This window comes from Pinus tabuliformis, chromosome 4_1, assembly GCF_031772625.1.
Source record: "Pinus tabuliformis cultivar Carrire ecotype Pingquan chromosome 4_1, CPIR1, whole genome shotgun sequence".
NCBI classification, from domain to species: Eukaryota; Viridiplantae; Streptophyta; class Pinopsida; order Pinales; family Pinaceae; genus Pinus; species Pinus tabuliformis.
Window position 1 is genome coordinate 488,079,272 of NC_142303.1, and position 7,228 is coordinate 488,086,499.

General features: G+C 33.6%; 1 pseudogene; it reads left to right on the plus strand.

The window, feature by feature from the left end:
• Nucleotides 1–390: 390 nt before the first annotated feature.
• On the plus strand, nt 391–6,128 carry LOC149176640 (transcription factor MYBS1 pseudogene; annotated as a pseudogene).
• Nucleotides 6,129–7,228: the final 1,100 nt, after the last annotated feature.

Here is a 7,228-nt window from a genome sequence, read left to right on the forward strand (position 1 = left end):
GAAACTGAGTGTATGAAATGGTTAGATTCAAGCATTTCGAAGAAAAACCTCAAAATTGAGAAGCAAGGGTTTGGGGAAAGCCATGGATCTAATAACAAGAGTGAGCGATTCGGTCTCTCAACGAGTGCCTTCGGAAACTGAAGATACTGAAAAATATATACCAGAAAATCAATACAAAGAATATATTCCAATGGTGCCATATGTATGGAAGAGTCTTCATGAGGAGATATTGGAGTTGGTCTTGGCCAGATTGCAACTAAAGAGTATCCTGAGATTGAGAATAGTCTGTCACTAGTGGAACATATTTTCATTGAGCAAGAGGTTCGCTGAAATTCATTTTATGCTCCAAGCCCCGAGTTTCAAGAAATGTGTTGTTGTTTGATGTCCTTGATGGTGAATGCACAGAATGTTGTTGATAATGGAAGTGCCGAGAAAGGGCAAGCCTATTCGTCTCTTTATGTGAATCTAGCATCTGAAAGTAATGGAATGGGAAGTGGAGCTCCAAATCTGATCAAGAATGTTGGAAGGGAATTCCATCGACCCAGGAACAACACGGGTAAAAATTTAAGCCATGGATGCATTTTATCTCTGATAATTATGCAGTAACTATATAGACCAATGGTATTCACTTGGCTTCAGTTCATTTGACAGTTTATTGTCGCGTTTTTATCTAATATATCGATATATTAAATTACTGTGACAACATTATATTGATTTGGGTTTGTGGTTTTTTTGCGATCTTTAGAGATTCAAAGTTTATAATTGTCAAGGATTCTTTATCATTAGTTTATTGATATCACCTACAAATTGCCTCCAGGTTCTATTCTTATTGGCATGTTATTATTATAAGGAAAAACATTATGGCGCAGGTTTTCTACCTTTATCTTTGTCAAAAGGAAATACAAATATATATTTGTTTGGGTTTTTTAATATTATTGTTTTCCTTTTTCTTGAAAAAACTGTTTTTATTATGTTAAAATTGAACCCTTATATTCACTTGTAGTTAGGTCTCTTTCACAATTTATTTGACTCCCACTCTCAATTTATGCCCTTAGGGTCTTCTGAGGGTTGTGCACATGAGAAGTTATTGTTTATAAATTATAACCCAACTGAGTTTTTAATTTTTCCTGCATAGAGTAGCTGCACGAGGCTCTCGTGGTGGGTTATTAATGAGAATATTTTTTATTGCCAGGATGTGGATATTAACTTAGTATTTGAATTGATTCGATTTCCTACATGAAAATAAACAAATCGGATTGAGCCATTCAATTTTTTTGATGGTTGTATTTATGTTGAATATTTTGAAACTTTTTAGAAGGATAACGCTTATGTTTCTCCTATCTAGTTAATTTCTTAAGTCCCCATCCTACAAATTCAATAAAAATATTTAAGGCCACTTGAATTAGGTTGTGACATCTCATAATTAAAATAAAAATTAGTTGCTAAAGTAAATACTCTTAAAGTAGGTTTGAGGGACTCTAATAGCCTGCATACATGAGTTGGAGTTCATCAAATGAGTCCTGGGGGGAGACACTATAGATATTGCCTAAAATGACTCCTTATGGAAACATGTGCTTTGTGTAGTCATTTCTCATCTCTTGTGGGTATTTTCAAATATTAAACTGGGAAATAGAAATATCTGGGAAGAATCATGGTTTTGGAAAAAAAGGGTTATTTCATACAACTCTATGCATTATATTTGATTGAATAGAAAATCTACTTACATAATAGTGTAGCAAAATCTTACTTTATAGGAAAATTAAATGGGATCATAGATCAGGTATCTTTGTGTGAACCTTGTAGTATGGTAACTTGGCTTGGCAAAAATATGGCTAGGAAAAAGAGTCAATAATTTGACATTCTCTTGGAAAAAACTCTGCTACTACAATTGAAAATCTATAGAAGACAGTAGTGCAAATGGGCCAAAATAGTTTCTTAATGAATCAGTAACTAGTGAGTTCAACGTGTGAGTCTCGTTAGTGATAACTGTGATCTGAAACATTTAAATATTCACAAATCGTGTAAATTTTCAATTCCTATGGATCATTTATATGTTTATTGCTTGAAGTAGCAAATAGTGTTTGCAGGTCCCATAATACCCAATTCCTTTAAGAAAGTCCTTGGATATAGTGGGACGTTCTTTTACTCTAGTTTGTATTTTCTTGTGTTGTCTAATGAAATTTTTCAACGCACTTTTCCCCTCCTTTCCAGAAGATGAATACAAGGAGTGGTATAAAACCATTCCTGGCTATCCTTAGACAAGTTGTGAGATGGCCCAGTAACCTCGAGTAGGAAAATTATCATCTCTTACTCCCCACAAACAATGAATAAAATCAAGAGAAGTTTCTCTTTTCAATCTCAAGTTGGGAACAAACCTTCCAACTAACTGTCCCTTATGTGCTACTTGTGCTTTATGGTTTTCATCCATATACCTTCTCTATTTCACCACCGATGGTCCTTCCATTTTAAAGTGTGCCCGTTGCCATAAACTCATCCTCATCTCTTGCCATTCGCCCAACCCCATAAGCTTGTAAAATGTGATTTTGTTTGGGTTAAATTGTTATAAATTAGTTATCACGAGAATAATTGGTGAATAGAATATTGCGCTAGGCTTAAAGTTTCCCATGAAACTTAATATAATAGTGAGTGGAAAATAATCCTTATCTATTTGAATATTTCATGTATCTCCATTTGCAAAGTGAACATTGATTTCCCAAAGAGTTGGTTATTGTTGAGCTTAGTGAATTCTTGAGAGTTGAAGTCTTCAATATAAATAAATAGAGAATGAGAAGTAAAAGGAAATTGTGCAAAACCATGTGTCCTAGCCACACCTAAAATTGGTATCATAATCCCATGTTCTCCCGCTACTAGGCATATAGTATCGGGTCGTGAGATAGTTGTCAATGTTGTAATCCATTTTGTGTTTTAATTGATGTCTCTAACGATATTGGACTAGCGAGAAATGTTTAAAAAATGTTAACAGATGAGAACTTGTTGAAATCAACTTTGTTGAGGATGGAGGAATGCTTGGGAAAAAGCAAGACATCAAAAAATCTACCTTGGCTTATTTTAATGATAATGTGTGTATCTTTGATGATGTAGGATGTTCTTGCTTGGTGTGGAAAAATTTGGCAAAGGTGACTAGAGGAGCATCTCAAGGAATTTTGTTATTTCGCAAACTCCCACATAGGTGGCTAGTCATGCACAAAAGAATTTATTCGATTGAATTTGATGAACAGGGACATAAGTGGATCTAATATTCATGATATTATTAGTTTGAATGGGAGTGGTGCATAATCACCAGACAAACCTATAAGTGGTCAAGGAAATCAACCTTCAATATCTGCGGGGCAATCTTTTAGTCATACTTCTCAGCGAGGGCTTCCTGGTGTATATGGATCTACAGTTCGTCAGCTCATTATTGGGCCTATGGTTTTCGTTACTGTCACTCCTATAATTCTTCCTCCTGGAAACACTCCTTGTGTTCTTCCAGTTGCTTACCCTAAGTGACAACCAACTATGCATAGATAATTAGAGGGAAGGAGCTGATCACTTTGGATTGCAAAGAATGATTTGATAATATGTTTGTTGTCATCGTATGAATATGAAATGATAAATGTCAACTGATATGATAAATGCTAATTAGTCGATGTACCATTTCTTAATATGTATATTTTCCTATGTGGTATGAAAGAGATCATTTTATTCATCCACGAAGATTGCCAAAGTGGAGGATGTTAATTGTCTTGCAAAGAATGATTTTGATGGGGATACATGTAATAAAAAACTCAAATCCAACTTGGAACGTTGCAAGGGAATTCCATTGATCGAGGAAGAACATAGGTAAAAATTTAAGCCATTGATGCCTTTCCTCTCCAATAATTTTATTTTCAGCAAAATTTTTATGGACGGATGCTATTCATTTGTCTCAGTCCGTTCCACAATTTGTTCCCTTTTTTTTAATCTAATATATCAATATATTAAATTACTCTGAAAAATCTATATTGATTTTGGTTTGTGTTTTTTTGGGCTTTTAGAGCTTCAAATTGTATAGCTATCCAGGATTCTTTATCATTAGTTTATTGATCTAACCTACAAATTGCCTCTAGATTCTATTCTTGTCGACCTGTTATTATTATAAGGAGAAAAATACTCGCGCAGGTTTTTTAACCTTATCTTTGTGAGAAGGAAATATAGATTTATATTCATTTGGGTTTTTTGATGTTATTGTTTTCTTTTCTTATGAAAGCATTATTTTTATGATGTTAAAACTGAACCCTTATATTCACTTGCACTTGGGTCTCTTTCACAATTTTTTTTATTGCCACTCTTGCTTTATGCCCTTAGGGACTAATGAGGGTTGAGTATTATAACCCAATTTAGTTTTGAATTTTTCCTACAAATAATGACTGCATGAGGATGTGGTGGTGGGCTATTAATGAGAATATTTTTGATTGGGACGATGTGGATATGAACTTAGTATCTCAATTCATTCCATTTCCTACATGAAAATAAACAAATCAGATTGAACAATTTGATTTTTGCAATGGTATTCTTTATGGTGAGTATTTTGAAACATTTTAGAAGGATAATGCTTTTGTTTCGCCTATCTGGTTAATTTCTAGAGGATTGTCCTACAAATTCAATAAACAAATTTTATACAACGTAAATTAGGTTGTGACAACTGATAATTAAAATAAGAAATCGTTTCCAATGTAAACACACTTAAATTATGTTTGAGGAACTAAAAGAGCCTACATACATTAGCTCGAGTTGATCAAATGATTTCAGGTGAGCGACACTATAGATATTCCCTTAAATGACTCCTTATGGAAACATGTGCTTTTTCAAATAATCATTTCTCATCTCCTCTGAGTATTTTCAAATATTAAAATGGGAAATATAAATATTTGGACAGAATCATGGTTTTGGCAAACAAGGATTATTTCAGATAACTCTTTGCATTATATTTGATTGAATTGAAAATCTAATTATATAATAGAGTAGCAAAATCTTACTTTATAGGTAAATTAAATGGGATCATAGATCAGGTATGTGTATATGAACTTTTAAGTATGGTGACTTGGTTTGGCAAGAAATGGCTTGGAAAATGAATCAAGAATTTGGAATTCTCTTGGAAAAAAACTTGGTAACTACAGTTGAAAATCTACAAAACGAAAAAGAATTGGTGAATAGACTATTGCAGTAAACAACCTTAAAAATTCCATTTTAAATTTATTAACAGTGAGTGGAAAATAATCCTTATATACTTGAAGAGTTAATGTATCTTAATTTTCAAAGTGAACATCGAGGGCTTGAGTGTTGGTTGTGATTGAGCTTAATGAATGCTTCAGAGTTGACGTCTTCAATCTCAGCAAATTGAGAATGAGAAGTAAAAGGAAACTGTGCAAAAACATGTATACTAGCCACACCTAAAACTGGGATCATAACCCCGTGTTCCCTTGCAGCTAGGCATATAGTATAGGGTTGTCAGACAATTGTAAATGTTGTAATCCATTTTGTGTTTTCAATGATGTCTCGGGTGGTATTGGACTAGTGAGAAATGTTTCAAAAATGCTGAGATATGAGAACTTATTGAAATAGACTTTGTTCAAGATGGAGGAATGTGTGGGTAGAAGTAGGACATCAAATACTCTACCTTTGATTATTTTAATGATAATTTGTGTATCTTTATTGATGCGAGATGTTCTTGCTTGGTCTGGAAAAATTTGGCAAAGTTGACTCGAGGAGCATCTCAAGGAATTTTTTATTCTCGAACTCCCACACAGGTGGCTAGTCATGGACAAAAGTATTTTATTCAGTTGAATTCAGGGAAGAGCGATAGAAGATGATATAGAAATAGTGATATTCCTAGTGTGAATGGGAGTGATGTATCATCACCACATGGACCTATAATTGGTCAAGGAAATCAATCTTTAGGATCTGCAGGGCAATCTCCTAATCATGCTTCTCAGCAAGAGCTTCCTAGTGTATATGGAGAGACTGTTGGTTAACCCATTGTTAGGCCTATGGTTTCCGCTATTGGCACTTCTATAATTCTTCCTCTCGGACATGATCCTTATGTTGTTCCAATTTCTTACCCTATGCCATAGCCAGCTATGCATTGATAACTAGAGGGAAGGAGCTCAACAGTTTGGACTACAAAGCTTCATTTGATAGTATGTTTGTTGTGATAGTATCAATGGGAAATCATGCATGTTAATTGAAATTCTAAATGCTAATCAGTTGGTGTATCATTTCTCAATATCCACATTTTCCTCTGTTGTATCAAAGAGAACATTTTCTTCCTCCACTAAGATTTCCAAAGTGGAGGATGTTAATTTTCTTGCAAATAATCATTTTGATGGGGAGACAGATCAAAAAAAACTTGAGTTGCTATTATTTTATTATTTCCTTTCTTCAATCAAAATCACAAAAGAGAAATCCTCTGGTCCTGTGGATATATCTAGAAATATTATATGATAATTGTTACAATTTGGCGCATAATACACAAATATGGAGATTTCAATAATGTTTCTCTATTTAGCATCAACATGATTTAGGATGCTTTCTGCACCTCTTTGTCTTTCACTACATCATCAAGGATTATAGTTTATTCATGCAACATGCCCTCTACATGCAACATACTCTCTTTATATATAGAATTAAACACTGGTATAGATAGAAATATCAATGCATTTCCCACTTTTTACATCCCATTCAGGACTTTTTAGAAACAATCATGGTACCAACTATAGAATATTTTTGAGAAACATTTAATATGTGGAACACAAAATTCTTGCTTCTAAATCTGTTATCATTTTCATTTTCCTCAACAAAGGCTTTGTCATAATCTTCTCTATTGTAGTATACTACCCTCGCAGGCACAACCAATTTTTTTATTATTATCTAAGTCAACAAAAAAAGCTATACATATTCACACATTTGTATCCAAATGACAAACCTAAATTCCAACACATTTATCCTCTGTGTTTCTATTTTGGGGGAAAAATGGATGCATATCTAGAACATATGCTTTCATCTCCAACCTATTGCTATCCTCATTCTTACCATTTATACCCTCACATTGAAACTCCATTCTAATTACTATAGTTGTTCTAGAATACAAAATTGAATTAGAGTGATGATGGGAATGTGAGTAGGTGCCTCATAAGCATGCATTATGTTTGAGCCATGATCATCATCAACTCAAAATAAAAAAAAAATG